We start from the raw sequence: 27,051 nt of genomic DNA on the forward strand, positions 1-27,051 counted from the left end.
TCACTTCCTAGTTAAAGTTCGCTTCCCACATTTTTCATAAAAACGTGCTCTCCCTTCATGCTATATGCCCCAAGGAACTGACTCACAAGATTCTCCCTCTATTCTTAATACCCTTCAAACTCTTGTCCTAACCTTTCTCAGCAGATTTCCCCCTTTGACACCCATCGATCCTTTTTGGTTATGCCTCATTTCTCTCTTCCTCTAACTCAAAAGTTGCCCTTTAAGACAGAACTGTCTTCTGGTCACACAGTTATAGGAAGGATATTATTAAGCTGGAGAAGGTTCTGAAGAGAATTGCTAGATGTTGCCGTGTTTGAGTTATAAAGAAAGGCTGGATAGGCTGGGACCTTTTTTCACTGGAGCGCAGAAGGTTAAGAAGTGACCTTGTGGAGGATTAAAAATAAAGAGGGGTATAGAGAGGGTTAGTGATAGGTCATTAATGGTAGTATACATTCCCTAGCACAGGGGATTTCAAATCTCGGGGACACATTTTTAAGGTGAGAGGAGAGAGATTTAAAAAGTCATGAGGGGCAAACATTTTACACAGAGGGTGGTTTGTGTTGGGAATGAACGTCTTGAGGAAGTGCTGGATGCGGGCACAGTTGCAATGTGATATTTGGATAAATAGGAAAGGGTTTGAAGGGATATGGGCCAGGAGCAGGCAGGTGGGACTAGTTTAGTTTGGGATTATGTCCTTGAGGTATGACTCTACGACTCTAAATCCCTCTGTCTTGCTCCTCATTCCTGTCATTTGCTGCACTTACTGAATTCATTTTTGGTTTCCCTTTTCTTGCTTCTTTTGTTCTCTGCCCCCTGAAATGTACTTTGGCTTGTCTTTCTCTGAGCTAGGGGCACTTTACAAATATATAAAGCGAAGGTGAGTCTGTAAACTCTAAACTAATCTCTGGAGGTTCATTCAACTCTGAAATTGTTCAAAGATTGGTTAACCTGCTTGTAACAATGAGGCCAATCTATAAATTACAATGCAACGTTTGTGAAGATTTGTAGCTCAGGTTCAGGTTCAGGTTGTAAGTTTGCTCACTGAGCTGGTAGATTTGTTCTCAGACGTTTCTTTACCATACTAGGTAACACCATCAGTGAGCCTCTGTTGAAGCGTTGGTGCACTGTCCTGCTTTCTATTTATGTGTCTTGGTCTGTTGTGGTGGCTGATATCACTTCCGGTTCTTTTTCTGAGAGGTTGGTAAATGGGGTCCAAATCAATGTGTTTGTTAATGGAGTTCCGGTTTGAATACCAGGCCTCTAGGAATTCCCGTGTGTCTTTGTTCAGCCTGTCCCAGGATGGATGTATTGTCCCAGTCGAACTGGTGTCCTTCATTATTTGTGTGTAAGGATACTAGTGATGGCTGGTCATGTCTTTTGATGGCCAGTTGGTGTTTGTGTATCCTGGTGGCTAGTTTCCTGCCTGTCTGTCCGATGCAGTGTTTGTTGCAGTCCTTACAGGGTTATTTTGTAAATGACATTTGTTCTGCTGGTTGTTGGTACAGGGTCCTTTAGATTCATCAGGAGCTGTTTCAGTGTGTTGGTAGGTTTGTGGGCTACCATGATGCCAAGGGGCCGGAGTATTCTGGTCGTCATCTCTGAGGTGTCTCTGATGTATATAGTAGTGTGGCTAGAGTCTTTGGGCGTCTTGTGTCTTACTTAGGTTTATTGTGTAAGAATCGGCGGACTGTGCTTATTGGGTGCCCGTTGGTCTTGAATATGTTGTATAGGTGTTTTTCATCGGTATCTCAGAGTTCCTGGGTACTGCAGTGTGTTGTGGCTCATTTAAATAATGTGCTGATGCAGCTCCATTGTAAGTGTTGGCTAATTGCTCCTGTAGCTGAAAATGTGTTGCTGGAAAAGCGCAGTAGGTCAGGCAGCATCCAGGGAACAGGAGAATCGACGTTTCGGGCATAAGCCCTTCTTCAGGAATGAGGAAAGTTTGTCCAGCGGGCTAAGATAAAAGGTAGGGAGGAGGGACTTGGGGGAGGGGCGTCGGAAATGTGATAGGTGGAAAGAGGTCAAGGTGAGGGTGATAGGTCAGACTGGGGTGGGGGCGGAGAGGTCAGGAAGAAGATTGCAGGTTAGGAAGGCGGTGCTGAATATAATTGCTCCTGTAGTTAAGTATCTGGTCTGTGTGTGTTGCTTTCCTGTAGATACTGGTCTGCAGTTGACTGTTCGTTCCACTGTGGTGTCGAGGAAGGAGAGTCTGCTGTTGTTGTCTTCCTGTTTGGTGAACTTTATACCAGTAAGGATGTTGTTTATGTGTTTGTGGGTTTCTCCTAATTTGTTCCATTTTGTGATGACGAAGGAGTCATCCACATAGTGAACCCAAAGCTTGGGCTGGATCATAGGGAGGGCTGCTCATTCCAAGCTCTGCATAACTACTTCTGCCAAGAATCCTGATACTGGTGATCCCATGGGTGTCCCGTTGATTTATTTGTAGGTCTTGTCATTGAAGGTGAAGTGGGTTGTGAGGCATAGGTCTACTGGTTTGAGGATGCTGTCCTTGCTGATGGAATTGGTGCTGTCAGGTGTTTGTGTCCTTGGTTCGTCTTGTAGTGCGGCTGGTGTTTCTTTGGCTAGGGTGATGTTTATTGATGTGAATAGGGCTGTCACATCAAAGGAAAGCATGACCTCATCATCCTCTACCTTGGTGTCTTTGATGTTCAGGAATTCCAGGGTGGAGTGGATGGAGTGGTGTGAGTCTTCTATAGGTATTTCAACTAGTACCAAAAGACATGACCACGAAGGACATCAGTTCGACTGTGACACTACATCCATCCTGGGACAGGCTAAACAAAGACATGCATGGAAATTCCTGGAGACCTGGCATTCAAACCGGAACTCCATCAATAAACACATCAATGTGGACCCCATTTAACAACCTCTCCGAAAAAGAAATGGAAGTGATATCACCCACCTCAACACACCAAGACACATAAATAGAAAGCGGAACAGTACATCAGCGCTTCACCGGCGGCTGGTGATGTTACCTAGCATGGTGATGAAACTTCTGAGAACAAATCTTCCAGCTCAGCGAGCAAACTTACAACATAAATTACAATATTAAAAATGATCAGGCTTATATGTATTTGATAATTATATTGTTCAGATCTTTAAAAACGCACAATGCACTGCTTTTCAGAATTTGAGATTTGTATGTGGGGCAACGTGGTGGTTCAGTGGTTAGCATTGCTGCCTCACAGCACCAGGGACCTAGTTTGATTCCACCCAAGGGCGTGTCTGTGTGGGTTTCCTCCAGATACTCCAGTTTCCTCCCACAGTCCAAAGATGTGCAGGTTAGGAGGATTGGCCATGCTAAATTGTCCAGAGTATCCAGGGATATATAGGTTAGATGGATTAATTATGGGAAATGCAGGGTTATAGGGCAGGGGTGGGTATGGGTGGGATGTTCTTTGGAGGGCCGGTGCAGACTCGATGGACTGAATGGCCAGTTTCCACACTGTAGAGATTCTATGATATCACTTTGGATGAGTTTACTCATCATTCCCAGAACCAAATAGCTGGTCATACTCTAGAATGGATAAGTTGATATTTATGGAAACCTATCTATATTAAATGTTGTATTGACTCATTGACATTACATCTTTGGATGTTGACCCACATGAAGTAACTTCATGGTTGTAAAGGAATCTTTGTTCACTCTTCCATGGTTTGTGAGTGTTGCTGGCAAGGACAACGTTTATTGCCCATCTTTAATTATTATTGAATTAAGGGCAGTTGTGAGTCAGCTACATTGCTATTGGATGTGGAGTCATATGTAGGCCAACCCAGGTAAGGATGGTAGATTTCCTTCCTTAAAGGATACTCATCAATCAAATGGGAGTTTAGGACAATATTAGAGTCTTAATGTTTTTACAGTACAGAAAATGTCCCATTATGTCCATGCTGGACAGCAAACATACATGTATTCTCAGCTCATTTTTCAGCACTTGGCCTATAATCTTGTGTGCTATGGTGTTTCAAGTATTCATTTAAATAGTTCTTAAATATCTTGAGCTTTCCAACCTCTACCACTTTTGCAGGAAGTGAGTTCCAAATTCCCACAATGTAGGATGAAAAGATTAAACTGTGTTCCCTATTGACCCCTCCAGTAAGGGGAAAGGTTCCTCCCTATCTTCTCTGTCCAGGCCTCTCAGAACTTTGTTCACCTCAATCTGCTCCCATCCTCAGCCTTCTCTGTTCTGTGGAAAACAATCCCTTCACAGTTAACTCATTCCAGCCCAGGCAACAAACTGGTGAATCTCTGCTGCAGCCTCTCTAAGGCAATTGCATCTTTCCTGTAATGTGGAGACCAGAACTGCACACAGTACTCTAGCTGTGGCCTAACATTATAAGCTCTTTGCATTTGTGTCTTCAATGCCGTGGCTAATAATGGGTGGGACACGCTCAAAGTCAAAGGCCTATTCCTGCATGTATAATATAATGAAAAAGGCATGTGTCCCATTTGCCTTCTTAGTCCTCCTAAAACGCATCTCATCACACTTTTCAGGATTAAATTCCATTTGCCACTATTCAGACAATCTGACGAGGAACCAGTTGAATTCAAATTCCACAAGCTGTCATGATAGGATCTGACATGTGGCTCTGAATTACTAGTTCAGGATGTTAACATTACAACACAATCTCCCACAGAGGTAACCAGATAGATCTATGTGGGAGTCCTCTTAATCATTCTTTGGAGCTCTCCCCTTATATCTCTCTGCTGCTTATGTTCCTGTTGTACCTTTATCAATGCCCTCAAATCTCATCTCTTCAGCGACCCTTTCACTCCTACCTGTTTACCTCTGCTGATTTGGCTTGCCGTTGATGTCTCTTGAATGTATTTGTAAAAAAAATGTGGAATTTTGTTCGGCATTAGAGCTGTGGTATACCTTGTGAAAATTCAAGTTGTTGCTACGTTGTGGTCAATCTAGGAGATTGCTTGTGTACTCTTTCATAGCTCATATTCTCACCCTGCAATACAGTTTCTAGGTTTTGTTTCCATGTCCTTGCACTTATTCAGTGTAAAGCAGTAAATCTCAGAAAATCATAGAGTCATTGAGATGTACACCACAGAAACAGACCCTTCGGTCCAACTTGTCCATGCCAACCAGCTATTCTGAATTAATCTAGTCCCAATTGCCACCATTTTACCCACATTCCTTTAAACCCTTCCTATTCATACTGCAACAGTGCTTTCAATTATAGAGTCATAGAGATGTACAGCATGGAAACAGACCCTTCAGTCTAACCCATCCACGCCGACCAGATATCCCAACCCAATCCAGTCCTACCTGCCAGCACCCGGCCCATATCCCTTCAAACCTTTCCTATTCATACACCCATCCAGATGCCTCTTAAATATTGCAATTGTACCAGCCTCCACCACTTCCTCCGGCAGCTCCTTCCATAAACGTACCACCCTCTGCGTGAAAAAGTTGCCCCTTAGGTCTCTTTTATATCTTTTCCCTCTCACCCTAAATCTATGCCCTCTTGTTCTGGGCTCCCCGACCCCAGGGAAAAGACTTTGCCTATTTATCCTATCCATGCCGCTCATAATTTTGTAAACCTCTATAAGGTCACCCCTCGGCCTCTGACGCTCCAGCGAAAACAGCCCCGGCCCCCTGTTCAGCCTCTCCCTATAGCTCAAATCCTCCAACCCTGGCAACATGCTTGTAAGTCTTTTCTGAACCCTTTCAAGTTTCACAACATCTTTGCGATAGGAAGGAGACCAGAATTGCATGCAATATTCCAACAGTGGCCTAACCAATGTCCTGTACAGCCGCAACATGACCTCCCAACTCCTGTACTCAATACTCTGACCAATAAAGGAAAGCATACCAAATGCCTCCTTCACTATCCTATCTACCTGCGACTCAAGGAGCTATGAACCTGCACTCCAAGGTCTCTTTGTTCAGCAACATTCCCTAGGACCTTACCATTAAGTGTATAAGTCCTGCTAAGATTTGCTTTCCCAAAATGCAGCACCTCTCATTTATCTGAATTAAACTCCATCTGCCACTTCTCCGCCCATTGGCCCATCTGTCCAGATCCTGTTGTAATCTGAGGTAACCCTTCTGGCTGTCCACTACACCTCCAATTTTGGTAATTCTATCACTTCTGACAACAAGTCTGAGTGACTTTGCTACTTACAGTCAAATTATAGTTTTTTGTTATTAGCCCATGCCCACTATGCACTGACCTGAGTCTATCCAAGCTCTTCAGATACACCAGATAGAAGAAGATTATAATTTCATCATTTTGGCCTAGATTTGAACCTTTGGCCCGTTAAAGGATGGTGCGGTTTGAGTGGGTTGGGGCTGGAGTAAATGTGAATGAATATTATGAAGCAGTAAGTGTTCTGAGGTCTGCATAGCTGATGGAAGCAGCTGAAACAGTAAATTTCAAAGAGGAATTGCACATATACTCAATTAATTTTAAGGGAACAGACACGACAGGGAAAATGCTCTTCTTCTGTGCTGAATGATTCCATGATACCATACTAACACATTCCTCATGTGATCTCCTCAATAGTAGCTACACAATATCTGAATGTAGTATGGTTAGGAAGACAAGAAACAGAACCGGAAATTATTTGAAATTAGTTTCATTGAACAAGTGTCAAAGTGCAAAGAGATAATTGAACTATGCCTTTGGATATGCTGTCAAATGTTGGTGACATAGAGATTGAAATTAAACTGCAGATAAACCATGATTTACATAGCTCGTTATTGTAATGGATCTATTCATTGAATCAGAGGAGTTTTCTCTGTAATTTAATTAGCTCCACCAACCAATATTATATCAAACTTATAAAATCTAAGAAGTATCTCACAGCATGCAATTAATAACTATTGCAAACAACCTCACTTGGTATGTTCTCTGAACATCAACATTACATTGCGTGTCACATAAATAAATTTTTAAAAATCAACCTGTTTAGACATATTATCACACACCACTAGAGCAGGTGTAATATGAACCTGGACCTCTTGGTCTGGAGTTCGAGACACAGCTACCTTGTGTACGCTAATACAAATACCGTCATTGTGAATACTCCGTCCCTTCCTGCCTGCACAGTATCAATCATGTGAATCACCATTTATATTACCTTCTTTAATAAAATTTCCTAATATTGGTTTGTAAAGTCTGGAAATTGCATAAATAACATCCTGAGTTCATAGTCTATAGCAGCATTCAAGCTGCATAATTGATTCTGTGCCTCTCGGCTGTCTAGAGCCGTCAGCTTCTACATTTGAGGCTAAGTTATTAAGGAAGCTGCATTATTCACTTATTCATTAATGAGTCACCTCCTGGTATGAACTCCTGGTGTGCAAAATAAACTGTGATGTAACAGACTTGCACATAAGCACATCTTGCTATCTCCCTATTCATATATAATTATTACCTCAGACTAAGTTAATAATTAGCTTATGGTAGAAATGGATGGTTATCTAACCTTTTTTTAATAAAGGTAAGATAATATTTTCTCAATTACATTTACAATATTTTTTTTGCCCACCACATCAATTTTCCATTCTATTGCAAACCTGGCTTTAAAACCATCGCCCTATTAATTGTCTGTATATTTTGGGTTATACTTTCTGGAATGATCAGAAACTTGAGGCACTTTTCTATCCTGGACGTCCTTTATCCTGGCCACCTACTGATATGCTCAATCACATCTGGGATGCCCTTGTCTTCTTCAAAATCAAATGGGAAACTCCCTTTAGATGTTTTAAACTTGTCTCCCAGTTGTAGCTTTTCCCACCAGGGGAAAAGCCTTTTCAGTTTCCACTCTGTCAAGTGCTCTCAGGACCTTGTATATTTTAAAAAGATCATCTTGCATTCTTCAAAACTCCAATGGATGCATATCCAGCCTCTCCAATCTTTTCTCGTAAGTGTCCATTGAGCCAATTTGAAATTACGATCCCTTCCCTGCATCCAGCACTAACCTCTCACCTTTCTCTAGGCTCTCTCTTGTATCCTATTCTGCACTGTCCAAGCTCAAATTGGCAAGGAGACCCACTTTCTGCTCTCTTGACCCCTTTTCCATCAACTTTTTGAGCAACCAACTTTTTTTCCTGACCACCACATTAGCTGACGTTGACGTATCCCTCTCCTCAGATATCATCCCCGTCCCTGTTAAATCTGCCATAATCATCCTTTTTCTGAAAACACCTTTTGTCTTTATAAATGGCCACCCTCATCGCCAATGTCCCTTCCTTTTCCAAAGCCCCTGAACGTATTGTTGCTTCCCATATCTGTGACACCTTTTCCCACAATTCTATGCTTGGATTCATCCAAAATGGCCTTGGTTGCTGCCACAGCAGCAAAACAACCCTTATTGCAAGATTGCAATGTCCTGTGTGATGGTGACCATGGGAACTGTCTCATCTCATCCTTCTCAGTCTGCCTACAGACTCTAACATGGGGAGGTAAATTAATCTTACTCTATCACCTCCTCTTCATTGTCTCCACCTGGTTCCATTTCTTTGGACTGGATCATAGCCAGATAATCACCTGTATCACCAATCTCTTCCCATATCTGCATCATTTGCTTTGGGATCCACAAAGGTTCGCTTCTTGGGCTCCTCCTTTTCCTCATTTAAATGCTATCCTGCACCAATATCATCCAAAATGATATCTAGTCCCCACTCGCATACTGATAACATTCAGTTTTATCTCATCACTGCCTCTCCATTGTATTTGATTTGTCACACTGCTTAGCCAACATTCAGTGCTAGATGAGTATAAATTCTCAACATCTAAATACCGGGAAGATTCAAAACTATTCACTCTATTCACTAGCCACTGACTCCATCACTCGTTCTGAGGCTAAACAGAACTCATTGGTGCCTTATATCATCTGAGCACTTCCTATGTCGATCTCTATAATATTGCCTAACTCCATATTTGCCTCATCACATTTGCTGCTAAAACCTTAATCCATACTATTGTTAACTTTACACTTGACTATTCCATTGATCTCCTGGGCAGTTTTCCATCTTACATAAACTTGAACTCAACCAAAATTTTGTTGCCCTTATTGTAACTTAAATCAAGTTACATTTAGAAATTGCCCCAATGATTTACAGTGTCTCTTGGTCTGGCATTAACCCCATTTTAAAATTCAATTCCTCATTTTCAAATTCGTCCAAAATCTTGTCCCTTTCCTATCACTATATGATAATACAATGCAAAATGTCTTTGAGACTTCTGTGCCCCTCCAAATGTAGCTTCTTGTGCATTGCCACTTGTAATCACTTCAGCCTTGCTGATTCTGCTGTCATCTCCCTGGGGCTAAACTTTTCCAATCTTGTCCATTTCTCCACCTGGGGCCCTTTTCCCTTATTAAGACACTTCTCTTAAACTACTGCTTTAACTATTCTTTGGATTGGCTGTTTTAATATGTGGCTCAATAACCAGGTTTTGTTTGAAGATGTTAGAGGTGCTATATAAATGTAGTTGCTGTTACAAACCACTGCCATGTATAGGGAATATTGTTTAGCCAATTATATAAAAAAAACACAATTCCTTTATATTATTCTTACATCCACACTAATGTGTCCAATTAAAATGATGCTTTCTTCTAATGAGTCAAGAAGGTTTGGTATTCACATTGCTGTGCATCAGCTTGGATAAAACTGATTAGTATTATACAGTACACTGTAATATGATGGTAAGTTCACTGATTTTACATGACAGATTCTGACTGACATTAATTACAATGGACTGGATATTGCAAAAGGAATAACGGTGAGTGCTATAATGCTGGATTCTGTGCTGTACGGTCTGTTCCCTGGGATGCAGACCAAGACAAACATCAGCTGCGCCTGGAGGACCAACAGCTCAGTGAAAGTCACTCTTTGGTCTGCCCGACACTTGTTGGTCTTCCAGAGCAAGCGGTTGACTCTGACTGGCACCTTCCATGGTCAATAGACAATAGGTGCAGGAGTAGGCCATTCTGCCCTTCGAGCCAGCACCACCATTCATTATGATCATGGCTGATCATCCTCAATCAGTATCTTGTTTCTGCCTTATCCCCATAACCCTTGATTCCACTATCCTTAAGAGCTCTATCCAACTCTTTCTTGAAAGTATCCAGAGACTTGGCCTCCACAGCCTTCTGGGGCAGAGCATTCCATACACCCACCACTCTCTGGGTGAAGAAGTTTCTCCTCAACTCTGTTCTAAGTGGCCTACCCCTTATTTTTAAACTGTGTCCTCTGGTTCGGGACTCACCCATCAGCAGAAACATGGTTCCTGCCGCCAAAGTGTCCAATCCTTTAATAATCTTATACGTCTCAATCAGATTCCCTCTCAGCCTTCTAAACTGAAGCATATACAAGCCCAGTCACTACAATCTTTCAGCGTAAGATAGTCCCGCCATTCCGGGAATTGACCTCGTGAACCTACACTGCACTCCCTCAATAGCCAGAATGTCTTTCCTCAAATTTGGAGACCAAAACAGCGCACAATATTCCAGCTGCAGTCTCACCAGGGCCCTGTAAAGCTGTAGAAGAACCTCTTTGCTTCTATACTCAATTCCTCTTGTTATGAAGGCCAGCATGCTATTAGCCTTCTTCACTACCTGCTGCACCTGCATGCTTGCTTTCGTTGACTGATGTACAAGAACACCTAGATCTCGTTGTACTGCCCCTTTACCTAACTTGACTCCATTGAGGTAGTAATCTGCCTTCCTGTTCTTGCCACCAAAGTGGATAACCACACATTTATCCACATTAAACTGCATCTGCCATGCATCCGTCCACTCACCTAGCCTGTCCAGGTCACCCTGTAATCTCCTAACATCCTCCTCACATTTCACCCTGCCACCCAGCTTTGTGTCATCAGCAAATTTGCTAATATTACTTTTAATACCTCCATCTATATCATTAATGTACATTGTAAAAAGTTGCAGTCCCAGCACTGATCCCTGCGGCACACCACTGGTCACCGCCTGCCATTCCGAAAGGGAGCCATTTATCACTACTCTTTGTTTCCTATCAGCCAACCAATTTTCAATCCATGTCAGATTTTGCCCCTAATACCATGTGCCCTAATTTTGCTCACTAATCTCCTATGTGTGACTTTATCAAAGGCTTTCTGAAAGTCCAGGTATACTACATCCACTGGATCTCCCTTGTCCATCTTCAGAGTTACATCCTCAAAAAATTCCAGAAGATTAGTCAAGCATGATTTCCCCTTCATAAATCCATGCTGACTCTGACCTATCCTGTTACTGCTATCCATATGTGTCATAATTTCGTCCTTTATAATTGACTCCAGCATTTTTCCCACCATTGGTGTCAGACTAACTGGTCTATAATTCTCTGTTTTCTCTCTCCCTCCTTTCTTAAAAAGTGGGACAACATTAGCCACCCTCCAATCTGCAGGAACTGATCCTGAATCTATAGAACATCGGAAAATGATCACCAATACATCAACGATTTCTAAAGCCACCTCCTTCAGTACCCTGTGATGTAGACCATCAGGTCCCGGGGACTTATCAGCCTTCAGACCTAACAGTCTCTCCAACACCATTTCCTGCCTAATATAAATTCCCTTCAGTTCAGGTCCTTCAGCCACTATTACATCTGGGAGATTGCTCGTGTCTTCCCCAGTGAAGACAGATCTAAAGTACCAATTCGACTCTTCTGCCATTTCTTTGTTCCCCGTAATAAATTCACCCATTTCTGTCTTCAAGGGCCCAATTTTAGTCTTAACCATTTTTTTCTTTTCACATACTTAAAAAAGCCTTTACTATCGTCCTTTATATCTTTGGCCAGTTTACCTTTGTACCTTATTTTTTCTTTGCATATTTCCTTTTTAGTAATCCTCTGTTGTTCTTTAAAAGCTTCCCAGTCCTCCGATTTCCCACTCGTCTTTGCTATGTTATACTTTTTCCCTTTTGTCTTTATATGGTCCTTAACTTCCCTCATCAGCCACGGCCACCCCTGCCTCCCCTTAGGATCTTTTTTTCCTTTTTGGAATGAACTGATCCTGCATCTTCTGCATTATACCCAGAAATACCTGCCATTGTTGCTCCACTGCCATCCCTGCTAGGGCATTGCACTAGTGAACTTTGGCCAGCAACTCCCTCATAGCTCCTTAGTTCCCCTTATTCAACTGAAATATTGTCACTTCCAATTCTACCCTCTCTCTTTCAAACTGCAGATTAAAGTTTATTGTATTGTGGTCACTACCTCCTAATGGCTCATTTACTTCGAGGTCTCTGATCAAATCTGGTAAGTTGCACAACACCAGATCCAGAATTGCTTTCTCCCTGGTAGGCTCCAGCACAAGCTGTACTAAGAATCCATCTCGGAAGCACTCCACAAACTCCCTTTCTTGGAGTCCAGTACCATCCTGATTTTCCCAGTCTACCTGCATGTTGAAATCCCCCATAACAACTGTATCTTTGCGACAAGCCAATTTCAGCTCCTTATTCAACTTACACACTGTATCCAGGCTACTGTTTGGGGCCTGTAGATAACTCCCATTAGGGTCTTTCTACCCTTAGAATTTCTCAGCTCTATCCTGACTCTATATCCCCTGATTCTAGGTCCGCTCGCGCAATGGACTGAATATCATCCCTTACCAACAGGGCCACCCCACCCCCTCTGCCAGTCAGTCTGTCCTTATGATAGCATGTATAGCCTTGAATATTCATTTCCCAAGCCCAGTCCACTTGAAGCCATGTCTCAGTTATCCCCACAACATCGTAAATGCGAATTTCCAAATGAGCCTAAAGCTCATCCACCTTATTTCTAATGCTCCATGCATTCATATATAATATTTTTAATTTGTTACTCCCCTCACCCTTCCTATCAATCCCTATTTCACTTGACCTTACGGCATGATCCTTTTTTGAGTTTTCTGCTCCATTGATTCCGTTGTCTTTCTTGACTTCTCTTGTTCTAACTTTCCCTTTAACTTCCTTCTTAAACTTCCAGTTTGTCCCCTCTCCTTCGCTATTTAGTTTAAACGCAGCTGTGTTGCAACGGCAAAGCTACCTACCAGAATGTTGGTCCCCCACCTATTAAGGTGCAATCCGTCCCTCTTGTATAATTTATCCTTACCGCTAAACATACCCCAGTGATCCAAGAATTTAAATCCTTACTTTCTGCACCAGTTCCCCAGCCACACATTCAAGTCTATTATCTCCCTGTTCCTGACCTCTCCAGCCCGAGGAACTGGAAGCAAGCCAGAGATAACCACCCTGGATGTCCTGCTTTTCAGCCTTCTTCCGAGTTCTCTGAAGTCCCGCTGTAGAATATCCCTCCTCTTCCTCCCAACGTCATTTGTGCTGACATGCACCACAATGTCTGGCTCTTCACCTTCCCCCTTGAGGATTCCCTGCACTCTGTCTGCGATGTCCTTAATCCTGGCACCAGGAAGGCAACACACTATCCTCAAATCCCGCCTGTTGCCGCAGAAACCCCTTTCAGTCCCTCTCACTATGGAGTCCCCTATTACCACAGCTCTGTGTGATGTCTGACTCCTTGGCTTTGCCTCCACGCCAATTTCTGATTGGCAGACCTGACCACCTCTCGGACTGGCAGTGACATCTGTCTCTACGGTTTCCAAGAGATTCAACCTGTTCCTGACAGGTATTTCCCCCGGGTCTCTTGCACTTGTCTCATCTCTGCCTTCCTCATCGTCTTCTCCCTTCTACTCTCTTCTGGTATGCTCGGTGTAATAACCTCGCTGAAGGTCCTGTCCAGAAAGATCTCGTTCTCTCGGATGAGCCTGAGGTTATCTGGTTCTTTCTTCAGTGCTGCAATATGCTCGGTCAGAAGCTGAACGTGTACACACTTTCCACAGTTATACGAGCCACTACACCAGAGTCCCTGACCTCCCACATCATGCACGCAGTACACTGAATCAACTTGGCAGTCATGTCTTCCCCTGTTCAACTGTGGCATAATCACTTCTCTCAACTTCTTTGCCTCTGCGCTCCGACTTCACTTCCGCCCAGCTCCCGTCGCTCTCTGCTGCAAAAAGACCGCTGGCTTCAAGGTAAGTACTTAAATAACACTCATCCATCTTCCCAACAGCCTCTGCACTCCGACTTCACTTCCGCCCAGTTCCCGCCGCTCTCTGCTGCCACTCTCTAGTCCAGGACTACATGCTGGGGAACACATTAAAGCTTGGGGCAGGTGCCTCCAAGGTGCAGTGAGGCAAGACCACTGCCTGAGATCTTTCTGCCAAAGTTAAACGAAAGCCCATTCAGTTATCAGGCCCTCAAATGTATGTAAATATAGTCTTCTTTAAGTAAGAAATGCCTTGGGTTTGTTGCTTCTCCAACTGTAAAGACTGTACAGAATCAAATAGAATCACATGACTATGTATGTATATGAAGATTTTTTTTTAATAAAGTACATTTTTGGAATTAAAGTGAGTGCTCACTATTATAAGCAGGTAAATTTGAGAGAAATGAATGGCACCCAGTCATGCAGTTGAATGCACAAATCCAATTGTGGCTGTTCAATATACTCTGCTCCCCCATTGTTACATCCTCACCAATAGTCTCGACACTGAATTCACTGCAACCAATGGAAGTATGCAGTATTCACTCACTAGTTCCACGCTAACAATAACTTAAAGTTACGGCCAGAAACAGAAAAGTAGTGGAGACACCCAACATGTCTAGTAGTATCTGTGAAAAGATAAACACAGTGAACGTTTTGAGTCAAATATAACTCTTCAGAACTTAAGAATCTGCAAGTCTTTAAGAAATTGAAGCCACAGTTAGGACAAATCTATAGATTTGAAAGCGATGGGAATTCTCTCTGGTGATTGTACTGTAAAGGACTGCTGTGGGTTTGAGTGGATTGTGTTTTATTGTATGTTGAAATCTTTAAACCTGTGTTATAAGCAAAGAGATTAATTTTATTATCCTTTTAATTTCTTAAGCATAATAAACTTCTGTTTTATTGTTAAAGCCAGATCTATAACTTTGTGTATTTGTGTTTCTGTGAAAAATCATCACTTTAAAACCAAAAAAAAACCCCAAAAAATGATCAATGAAGGCAGACTTCAGTCTGGGATCTGGGATCTGACTTGTGCAGCATTAACATCAACCTGGACCATAACAGTAGGAAACAAATAATTATTTTTAGTATAGACAAATTGTGATGTTCATGGAAATGACTAAAAGAATAAAGTCACAAGATTCTATGGATATGAACAAATAGCAATAAGCTTTACCATACAGCATCAGAACAGTAATACAATGTACAATGCAGTTAAACTTAACTTGGTAAACATGGAAAAACAAACAAAGTAAACACCCCAAAGTGCACATCAAATGCAATCAAGACCCAGCTTATAAATTTGTCAGCAGTTCTCACCAGACATTAATGAGATGATGGATCATTAAATCGCATTAAACTTCATAAGTACAGTTCTTTGCTAATGCCAATCTGACCTTGAACCTCCCTATCATTAGTTGTTCTATCATGGAATACCTTGATGACTACTCCCTTGCAGGTCAATCACCCTCTTTCCTGGCTCTATGTTCACTTGGACTCCAGAAAATTCATTGCAGCATTCATCTACAGGCAGAACTCCAGCTTTTCACTGGCTAGATATTTTAAGCCAGAACCACCATGTTCTGACCACTGATCTTTAATTGAGCTCAGTTTTGTCAAACAAATAAAGTGGAACTTCCAACCCCCACTCTCATCTGTACTGAGATATTAATGGCGCATAGCTTCTTCTGAATCAGCACGTCTCCCCAGACATCTCCTGAGCCACAACCCCAACACTTAGCTGTGTTCAACCTCCTAGAACTTCTTCCTGAGTTCTAACAACACAACTGCTCTTGATCTGTCACTCAGTCTCCTACATGAAAGCCACAGTTTAGTTGCCTTCCCAGCAGTTCAGCTAAAAGTAACATTGCCAGCATGAGAGTATTTGTCTACTTGTCACACATACTGACTTCTCATCCCATTGCTTGTCGCCATTGAACTCTTTTTCAGTGACCTTTGTACTGGTTTAAATAGGCTGATGGAAAAAACTTGCAACTAGCCCCACTCCTTTTTTTAAGGCAGAATTATACGTCACTAAGATTTTGGAGCAGCCAAATGTAACAACCCCTTTTAACTGAGTGTACCTCAATTGTTCTCACAGAATGCTGGCTTCTGCAGCACTGAAGATACATACAAAAGGAAGAATTCAGTACAAAGTGCAGTGCAATAGGCTTAAAAGCAGTAGTTTGGGGAATGATCACAGTTCAAATTTAACTCCTATTCTGAACAGCATGGTAGAAAATCTGACATTTTAAAGATTTGCGGAAACATTAACTGCGATGTTTGTCCAATAAATTCTTTCAAAAAAATGCATTGTCTCTGCTGTTTTTATATATAACAATGTGGAGCTATGAGAGAACCAAGTCTGATTCTAAAATGCTATGCCCTCCTTATTCTTTTCTATGCACAGTAGAATCCAAGTGATGCTGTTTCCATGCCAGATGATGAGAATTTGAAATGCAATGCCAATATAAACACAAGATGGCTGTTGTCAAGGGTAATCTGTAGATGAATTAATTTAGACAGGATGAGGAGGAAATGAATCACATCCTTGCTTCACACCTCTCACTGTGAACCATTCAGTGAGTGTTGATGTAACTCTTAACCTGTAACAAATAATAACACTATTCAGCAAGAATAATCAATAGGCAAGTTCAAAAACAATTCCTGGAAATAACTTCTATTATCAAAATAATTATGTTTTTTTTGTCAGATTATTTTTTTCCTGAACCATCCCCTATGCTTTAAACTCAAGTGTATTAATATTTGACAAGACTGTGCCGTTATTTTCTGCGATGACGAAGCTGTGATTGCTTTTCAATTACTTTGTACGGAAAAAAAGCACACAGGCAAAACTGGGAATGCAAAATGTTCGACTTGGGTCAACTGGATTTTTTGTTTACACGATCAAAAAGGCTGTTCTGATTCATTATTATTTTAATTATTGCATATGTAATTTTCAATTTCTCAAATGACCTGAATTGATCAGGTAAATTGCTTCTCTAAATCAATGCAGAAATAAAGTTTTAATTAACGGGTATGAAGACATGGGGGAGCAGGGAGGGGGAAGCCATCTCCCCTCACAGCCTCAGAGGTGCTTTCATGTCTCCTATCTACCCAGGGACACACAAATGTTAACCACAAATATCACATGCAAAAACCATATCTGCATTTCAGATTGACCTATGTTCGGCTTCACGATTTGTCCACCTGGAAGGTGAGGATGCCAGCACAAGCCAGAACATCAAAGTGCCCTGCGTCATTCACACCTACCTTGGCAGGGTCTGATGCACACCCTGGAGGATGTATGTAGTCAGCTTGAAGAGCTTGCACCAGGTGAATCACAATATGTGGGCAAATGGCAGTGACAGATGATGCCATCAAAGCTCAGTCACGAGGCCTGATGAGGTAAGAGGTTTCCTCAGGGGGCATGGAGTATGACAGATTAATTGCAAGGTAGGGGGTCTTCCATTTGGGGTGGCTATTGCTGCTGGGCATGGCATAAGCCCACAGAAAGGTTGCCAGGTTTAATTGAGTGAGGGGGCACCCATCAAGCACTGAAGAAAATATGAATTGGTCACGTAAGGGGCTCAGTTGGCCTAAGGTAATATGCCAGCAGAGACTGGAAGGCGATGAGTACAGCACTTTACACAACTTTACCCAATGTTACACCACAGCCAGCTCCCAGCTCAGCCTGAAATCCCAGGCAAGGTTGCAATATTTCTCACTGAGACAATGCGCCTTTAACTGGTTATTCTTCTGGATGTATGTCAGCTCCTGTTTTTTAACATTGTGCACAGGGCATGCAGAGTGACGTGGAACCGGCTGATGTTGGTGAGAGAGGTTGTATTTACAGCAACAGTAATGTTATTGTCAGCACCAGCTTCCAATTGTTTCCAGTACACCCCAGCAAGAAAGGAGCCAAATGTTACCGAGATGACAAACAACTTAAAGTGTGAGCCATTGGTGCAGTGAGAAAAAGACTTATTGGGATGTGAAAATTAACTTAAATACAAAATAATACATCAAATCACATGACCTGGCAATTTTCCTTTGCCAAATTTGCCAAATATCTGTACAAACTTCATCATTTTGTAATGATGTAAAGTTATGTAAAGATAGTGCCAGTGATTTGGGAGGTGAGATGGGGGTGTGTGCAGTGGTGATATTCATTATGAAAAGAGAGAGATGGAGAGAGCAGTACACTGTTATCCAGGTTGGAATGATCCCTCTGTGGGCCAAACAGATGAGGGAATGGGGTTAAACAAGTCCCTGAAGAGGAGGAGACAGTCACCCTTTGGGGCTTTCACAGAGGTGCACCCTTAATTGGGATGAAAGCAGGTTTCCTGTCCAAATAAATGGGAAATGGGTGGGCTCTTGAGTTTGGAGGGCTAGTCAAGGGCTTCCAGCTTGAATGAAGCAGTAGACTATAGTAGAGGGTACATGGCTGATGGGGCTTCTCAGTAAGGAAGAGAACACTCTCCCCCACTTTTTATTTTTAAATCATCATGTGAGGCAACTAGAGACCAACTCAAAAATCCCAGCCTCCCCAATCGTTAAGAAGGCACTTTATGAATTTAATTGACTACCTGTCTTTTCGATATGGGATAGCCCTGCCAGCCATGAACCTGCCTTAGCAGAAATGACTGGTGCCACAAATGGGGCTGGGGAATTGTCACACTGTGACCTGTACTGCTGTTCTCAAGCCATACCCAACTATGTCCCAAAAATGCATCTCCCATCACCATACACAGTTATGATAAAGTTGCATTTCTATGATTATATTTTGATTCAAAAAGTAGGGGGTTGCTGTCAACTTTTATGCAGGTAACAATTTGGAGAGATTGAAATCCCCCTTCTCTCCCCATTGCCTCACCATGGCAGAGCAGTCAAGCTGAAGATGTTACCCACTAACCTGCTCTCTAAGTGTAATAGGAGCCAAGTATCCATGAGCAGCTGGACAAGTAGCTCCAATGGTGCACTGTTCTGGGACTCTGTCGAGGTAGTTGGTCCCATGGTAAGTTTGACCTCATCAGCAAGGGGGGCGGTTATCACAAAGAAAACTGGAGAAACTCAGATGGCCTTGCAGCATCTTTGGAGAGAGAAACAGAGTTAATATTTCAATCCAGTATGAATCTTCTTCAGAACGCAGTTAGATACTTGGCTAAAGTTGGGGATTGACATAAACATGACGCATATAAAAGTGATTTTTTTGGGGGGAAAATATCAGGGTTGACTTTTACACAAGATCTAACATTACTCAAGTACTTATTCAAGTGGAGTATTGCATTAGGAGAAAGTGAGGACTGCAGATGCTGGAGAGTCAGAATCGCAAAGTGTGGTGTGGGGGGGGGTGGAGGTGGGGCTGGGGGGAAGGTAGCTGGGAAGGCGAATGGTGGATGCAGGTGGGGGAGGGGGGGGTAATTGTGATAGGTCATTGGGGGATGGAGCAGAGAGGTGGGAAGGAAGATGAGCAGGTAGGACAGGTCAAGAGGGTGGTGCTGAGTTGGAGGGTTGGATATGGGATGAGGTGGAGGAGGGGCGATTTAGAAACTAGCGAAGTCAATGATGAAGTCTTGCATTGACTGTCCCCCAGCCTGGATGCCAGACAATCTGGATCCATTGTTGTGCATTTTGGATTCCACCACCCCAACCCAGCAGATGCAATTTTAGCCAAAGAAATCCTGCTCCTGCTACCTTTTGATTCTGATGAGGCTGAGACAAATGACCACAGTCCACCCCTTTCCAATCACCTTCTGAGGAATCTCTCACGACAGCAATCTCACTGAGCAGGTGACTGAAACTGTCATAATGGGGAGGCAGGGGGCTGAAATTGGCAAGTGATATGCTGAAAAAAAGCTTAATCTTTCATCCCTTATGCTACAAAATGCAAAGAAATCTGTTGCTCAGCAGGAAGAGCTGGCATTGAGATGGGAGCTGGCAGTGAAGCCACTTAATTTCTGTTGCACATGAAGATAGAGCCAATAACTGACACAACCTGGATTGAGTCAGAAGGAAGCTGCACATCGTAACCTTTAACTTGTTCCTATGTATGTTTATTATAGAAACGTGAGGTTGTCTTGACTAATTGTTTATTGTGCAGAAAGTGAGGACTGCAGATGCTGGAGATCAGAGCTGAAAATGTGTTGCTGGAAAAGCGCAGCAGGTCAGGCAGCATCCAAGGAACAGGAGAATCGACGTTTCGGGCATAAGCCCTTCCTCAGGAATGAGGAAATTGTCCACTTTCCTCATTCCTGTGGAAGGGCTTATGCCCGAAACATAATTGGTAATTGTGCCAAGATGCTCTTGAATTAATCCCTGGGACGGTACAACATGGCATTATGGGAATACAGAGGCCCAGGCTACTGTTAAGGGACAAGGCTTTAAGTCCTGCTGCAGTAATCAGTGAAATTTGAATTCAGTCAATGAATCTGGAATTCTAAACTAGCCTCAATAAGAGGGACCACAACAGGTTTCATCGATTTTCATAAAAACTCATCTGGTTTACAGTCATGGAGATGTACAGCACAGAAACAGACTTCAGTTCAACAGGTCCATGCCAACCAACTATTCTAAATTAGTCTAGTCCCATTTGCCAGTATTTGGCCCATATCCCTCTAAACCCTTCCTATTCATATACCTATCCAAATGCCTTTTAAATAGCGTAATTGTACTAGCCCCCATCACTTCCTCTGGCAGCTCATTCCATACACGCACCACTCTCTGCATGAAAGAATTGCCCCTTAGGTCTCTTTTATCTTTCCCCTCTCACCTTAAACCTGTACTCTCTAGTTCTGGACTCCTCATCCCCAGGGAAAAGACCTTGGCTATTCACTCTATCCATGCCCTTCATGATTTTATAAACCTCTATAAGGTCACCCCTCAGCTTCTGACACTACAGGGAAAACAGCCCCAGCCTATTCAGCCTCTCCCTATAGTTCAAACCCTCCAACCCTGGCAACATCCATGTAAATCTTTTCTGAACCTTTTCAAGTTTCACAACATCCTTCCTGTAGCAGGGAGACCAGAATTGAAGGCAATCCAATGTCCTTTGCAGAAACAAATTTACCATCTTTATTTAGTCTAACTTACATGTGACTCTAGACCCACAGCAATGTGTCTGATTTTTAACTGCCTCTGAGATGGTCTAACAAGCCATAAGTTCAAGGGCAATTAGGGATGGATAACGCATATTGGTCATATCAGATATGCCCACAACCCATGAAAGAATAAAGAAAAATAATAATTTTGAACTCTGAAAGCCAATGGCTGCATTCTGAAGTTTCTGAGTTCAGGTGCCACTGTAGTGTTTGAGTACAAGAACTGAAGCTAACATTCCAGGTGGTGTTAAGACAGCACTGTACTGTTGGAAGTGCCATTTATTTTAGGTGCTAAACCAAGGCCACCATGTTCCTGCTCAAGTGGATGTAAAACATTCCAGGCCATTATTTTAAAGAAAGGAGTTATCTTCAATGTCCTGGCCAATATTTATCACTTAATCTATATCACAATGTTTATTGTCATATTGTCATTGCGAGAGTTTGCTCTGTTGCCCATATTGCAACAGTTATTACACTTCAAAAAGTACTTCGTTGGTTGTGAAACACATTGAGACATCACTTGCTGTGAAAAGCCCCATATAAATGAAGACTTTCTTCTTTATAGTTTGGAAAACTATACAGACACTCAGTTTAAGAACTGTTAATGATGACAGAAGCCTTACAATTTAGAGTTTCTGATGACTCTTGCCCCCCTGTTGCAGCTGATATATATTTGAAGTGAACTTAAATACTTACAGGTCAAATGCATCTAACTTTCAGACTCAAAAAGAGCACTGAATATGTTGGTGAAGGCCTCCGAGTTGCATGAAGTGTTTCTTTTGCCAAAATGGCTGGACTGCAGAGATCATTTTGTTTATTATTTTCAATAAAAACATGACTCATTTGAGACGATTAATATTACAATTCTGACAGTCCAAGGTTATTCAAGAAGGAATTAAAATATCTTAGTGGGACAGCTGGAGAGAAGAATAACTCACATTGTTATACTGTTCAAGAACGAAATTCTTGTTAATGTTCTTTACCATAAATTACCAAAAACTAATTTGGTGGGCTTTTGAAAATTAAATAAGGCAGAATCATTTTGTTATTTTGAAAAATATATTCACAGAGTGAACTGGAACCAGTTTATGGAGCACTGTTAGATCTCATAGTTTCCAATGAAGGTCTGAGTCAGGGGTGGTTTCAAGTAACCTTTATTGCAACTTTATTTTCAGTACAACTTCATTCCTCCAGAGCAATAAAGCACACAAAAAGTTTTGGAATATCTTATACTTTTTAAGCTTAGAACACACATGCTCCGCCCTCCCTTTGTTTCGTATTGGTCAGCAGTGCTTTTGTAAGTGGATCACTGGTACTGCATCTTGTACAGTTCAAGCTTGCTTCAGCAATTTACTTGCTGTCACGTACACAGTTTAGTTGCTGATAGTCCTTAACCCGAAGGAGGTACTGCTGCACTCAGCAATTTCAATGTATTTCCAACTAAGCTAAGAAGGGGTGGCACGGTGGCTCAGTGGTTAGCACTGCTGCCTCACAGCACCAGGGACCCAGGTTCGATTCCAGCCTCGGGTGACTGTGTGGAGGTTGCACATTCTCCCTGTGTCTGCGTGGGTTTCCTCCCACAGTCCAAAGATGTGCTGGTCAGGTGAACTGGCCATGCTAAATTATCCATAATGTTAGCTGCATTAGTCAGAGGGAAATGGGTCTGGGTGGGTTACTCTGTGGAGGGTCAGTGTGGACTTATTGGGCTGAAGGGCCTGTTTCCACGCTGTAGGGAATCTAATCTAATGTCACCAAACAACAAAGAGATGGACAGACTTATGGTCCACCCTCGGTCCTGTGTAGTTTCATGATGTTACCAGATTTCTTATCTCCCTGTAATGATATGGGGGGTTGCTTTTACTTCCTGAGTCTGGTTTGAATCTTTTCCTCTAATGCTTTCAGTGATTTTTTTTATGTACAGTGTACTACTTTGGAGTATATATCTATGATTATCTGAAGAATCTTAACTAAAATCTACTATTACTATTGTAATAGATTGATGAAATAATTCAAGAGAGATTCATTAATTAAATGACTTATCTATGTCTTATGCATGAACAACTGCAGCTGCACATTCTATCCCAGTCCAGTAACCTTGAGTCTACAGAGCTACTATCATTCTATTTATGAAGACTACATTCAGCAAATATATCCCGAAGGTCTCTAACTACTGTCAGCCATGTTTTGCTGCATTAGCCATGGGCAGCTATTGGCCATTTTATACTGCTCAGTCACGGGCAATTGTAACAAATACTATCTTTTAAATCATAGTAACAGTTGGCTTTATACAAGGTTGAGAAAATATTAAAAGAGCAGGAAGCTCAAGCCGTGAAATGACATTCTGAGAAATCTTAAATTTAACCTTAAGGTCTGCTTTCAACTTTTCCAATTAACTATTGCCATTTCCAATTTAAATAAAGACAATGAGAATGTAGTTACATTTCTCCTGTGGCTGCTATGAACCTCAGTCTATCATGGGTAAATCATATGATTCAGAGAGGAATCTTAAAATATCCTTAACAAAACATAAGGTACGTACTTCCAGACTGATTTCCTTGGCGTATGTTGAATTATGAAAAACACTTTCAAGGAATGAAAGGCTCAAAGAATTGAATGGTACATCATGACCTCAGTGGATGTAAATCGAACACCTTGCCAATGCATCTACCCTGGGTTTCTGCTAATACTTTTGAGGGCATGACAGCCAAACAAAACAGAAAATTCTTGGTTTACCTGATAATATTTGGGAGATAGTGGATTGGGAAGTTTAAAAGCTTCTCCCTTTTTTGGAGGTCGTGTTCTAACTCTAGGGGCTAAGGTACAGGATGTGGATGTAGGTTTGCTCGCTGAGCTGGAAAGTTAATTTTCAGACATTTCATCATCATACTAGGTAACATCTTCAGTGAGCCTCTGGACAAAGCACTGCTGATGTTTCCTGCTTTCTCTTTATATATTTGGGTTTCTTTGGGTTGGTGGTGTCATTTCCTATGGTGATGTAATTTCCTATGGTGATGTCATTTCCTGTTCTCTTTCTCAGGGGGTGGTAGATGGGGTCTAACTCAATGTGTTTGTTGATAGAGTTCCGGTTGGAATGCCATGCTTCGAGGAATTCTCGTATGTGTCTGTTTGGCTTGTCCTAGGATGGATGTGTTGTCCCAGTCGAAGTGGTGTCCTTCCTCATCTGTATGTAAGGATACTAGTGAGAGAGGGTCATGTCATTTTGTGGCTAGTTGATGTTCTTGTATCCTGGTGGCTAGTTTTCTGCCTGTTTGTCCAATGTAGTGTTTGTTACAGTTCTTGCATGGTATTTTGCGAATGACATTAGTTTTGCTTGTTGTCTGTCTAGGGTCTTTCAAGTTCATTAGCTGCTGTTTTAGTATATTGGTGAGTTTGTGGGCTACCATGATGCCAAGAGGTCTGAGTAGTCTGGTAGTCATTTCTGAGCTGTGTTTGATGTAGGGGAGATTGGTTAGGGTTTTGTCTGCTTGCTTGCGTTTGTTGCTGAGAAATCGGTGGACTGTGTCCATTGGGTACCCATTGTTTTTGAATACCCTGTATATGTGACTTTCCTCTGCTCTGTGTAGTTCCTCTGTGCTTCAGTGTGTGGTGGCTCGTTGAAATAATGTTCTGATGCAGCTTTGTTTGTGGATGTTGGGATGATTGCTTCTGTAGTTCAATATTTGGTCCTTATATGTTGTTTTCCTGTAGACGCTGGTTTGAAGTTCCCCATTGGCTGTTCACTCTACTGTGACATCTAGGAATGGCAGTTTGTTGTTGTTTTCCTCCTCTTTAGTGAATTAGGTACAATTGGGGGAACTTTCACTCAATATCCAACTATATCAAACTACACAGAGCGAACCAATCTTTTGGGACCAGTATTTCATTGCTACAGTGAATAGGCTGCATATGATTCCACAATGAGAAGTGAATAACATTGTCGCAAATCATTTAATTATTAAATCATATTTTTCATATCTCAGTATACCAAAAGTTGCGACTTATCAAACATGTTATTATTAAACCTGAATGTTAATAAAACACATTTTAACAAAAATATATATGTGAAAAAATACACTTTAAATTTCCTGTTTACCTGAAAGTTCCTACAATGGTCACAAGTCTTGATATTGTTGGCAAACCTGACTGCATTGTTCCAACTGAACCTCAAAACAAATTAACCAGCTGTACATAAACATTCTTGTTGTTTCTTATGTAAAATATTCAAGCTTCAATCCATTAAGCCTCAAGGACATCAGTGCAAGAATCTAAAATACCAAAATATTCCACAGAAACTAATGTGATTCTAAAGAAATAAATGCAAGGTTACAAAGTTCCCAACGTAAAATTCCAATCTACCACCAACACACAACACCAAAATCCCCAAAGATTCCCAAATATTTGGATCCATTCACTTGCATAAATCATCCCTATTAACAAATATTCAAACTCAATTTACAAAATCCAATGTTGGCAACCTTTTAGCTGCCTACTTCCTCATCTGGCTTGTCCTGTTCCATTGTCTTCCTACACTGATTCCTGCTGCTTTACCTTTGCTTCTGCCTATCCCCAGGAAAGGGAGAAAGTTAAGGACTACTGATGCTGGAGATCAGAGTGGAAGAGTGTGGTACAGGAAAGGTACAACTGGTCAGGCAGCATCCGAGGAGCAGGAGAATCAATGTTTCGAGCATAAGCCCTTCATCAGGAATGAGGCTGGTGGGCCAAGGGAGCTGAGAGACAAACGGAAGGGGGGGGGGGGGGGGGCTGGAGGGAAAGGTAGCTGAGAATGTGATAGGTAGATGAAGATGGGGGGGGTGAGGTGATAGGTCAGAGAAGAGGGTAGAGCAGATAGGTGGGTAGGAAGATGGACTGGTAGGACAGTTCAAGAGGGCAGTGCTGAGTTGGAAGGTTGGATCTGGAATAAGGTTGGGGGTGTGGGAAATTAGGCAGAAGATGAGACATTCTTCCTCCAGGCTTCGAGTGGTACGGGTTTGGCAATGGAGGAGGCCCAGGACCTGCATGTCCTTGGGGCAGTGGGAGGGGGAGTTAAAGTGTTCGGCCACGGGGCAGTGGGGTTGATTCATGTGTGTGTCCTGGAGATGTTACCCGAAGTGCTCCGCAAGTAGGCGTCCTGTCTCCCCACTGTAGAGGAGACTATATCGGGAGCAACGGTTACAGTAAATGATATGTGAGAAAGTGCAGGTAAACCTCTGATGGACGGCTCCTTTGGGGCCTTGGATGAAGGTAAGTGGGGGAGATGTGGGTGCAGTTTTTTTCAATTCTTGTGGTGGCAGTGGAAGGCGCTGGGAGGGGAGAGTGTTTTGGTGGGGGGGGCATGGACCTGAAAAGAGATCCGCTGAGAGAATGATCTCTTTGAAACACAGATAGGGGTGGGGATGGAATATATATCTCTGGTGGTGGGGTGTGTTTGTAGGTGGCGGAAATGACAGAGGATGATGCATTGTATCCAAAGGTTGGTGGGATGGAAGGTTATGACTGGAGGGGTTCTGTCCTTCTTGCAGTTGGAGGTGTAGTGTTAAAGGGCGGATGTGCGGGAAGAGGAGGAGATGACTGGAGGATATTGTTGATTGCATGGGAGGAGAATTTGCGTCTTTGAAGAAGGAGGCCATCTGGTATGTTCTGTGGTGGAACTGGTCCTCCTGGGAGCAGATGCAGCGGAGGTAGAGGAATTAGGGTTAAGGGATAGCATTTTTACAGAAGGCAGAGTGGGAAAAGGTGTAGTCCAGATCCTTCTTCAAAGACTTCCAGCCCATCTCATCCACTTCCCACAACCAGGAATATATTTCCCTCCACACCCCAATCCACATTCCATAAAGACAATTCCCTCCGCGACTCTCTCGTCAGGTCTACACACCCTCCACCAACCCCACCCTCCCCTCCTGGCACCT

The 27,051-nt window shown here is 42.4% G+C and overlaps 1 long non-coding RNA gene across 1 annotated transcript in view; it reads right to left on the reverse strand.

The window, feature by feature from the left end:
* Positions 1–18,998: 18,998 nt before the first annotated feature.
* LOC122541006 (uncharacterized) overlaps positions 18,999–27,051 on the reverse strand; it is a 91,354-nt gene continuing 83,301 nt past the window's right edge. Inside the window, exon 3 of the long non-coding RNA XR_015753828.1 lies at positions 18,999–19,137. This is a non-coding gene — a long non-coding RNA (uncharacterized LOC122541006). The remainder of the gene's footprint in view (positions 19,138–27,051) is intronic.

Source organism: Chiloscyllium plagiosum, unplaced genomic scaffold (assembly GCF_037043375.1).
Source record: "Chiloscyllium plagiosum isolate Xiang-an unplaced genomic scaffold, Cpla_swu_hap1 HiC_scaffold_39, whole genome shotgun sequence".
Taxonomy (NCBI): Eukaryota; Metazoa; Chordata; class Chondrichthyes; order Orectolobiformes; family Hemiscylliidae; genus Chiloscyllium; species Chiloscyllium plagiosum.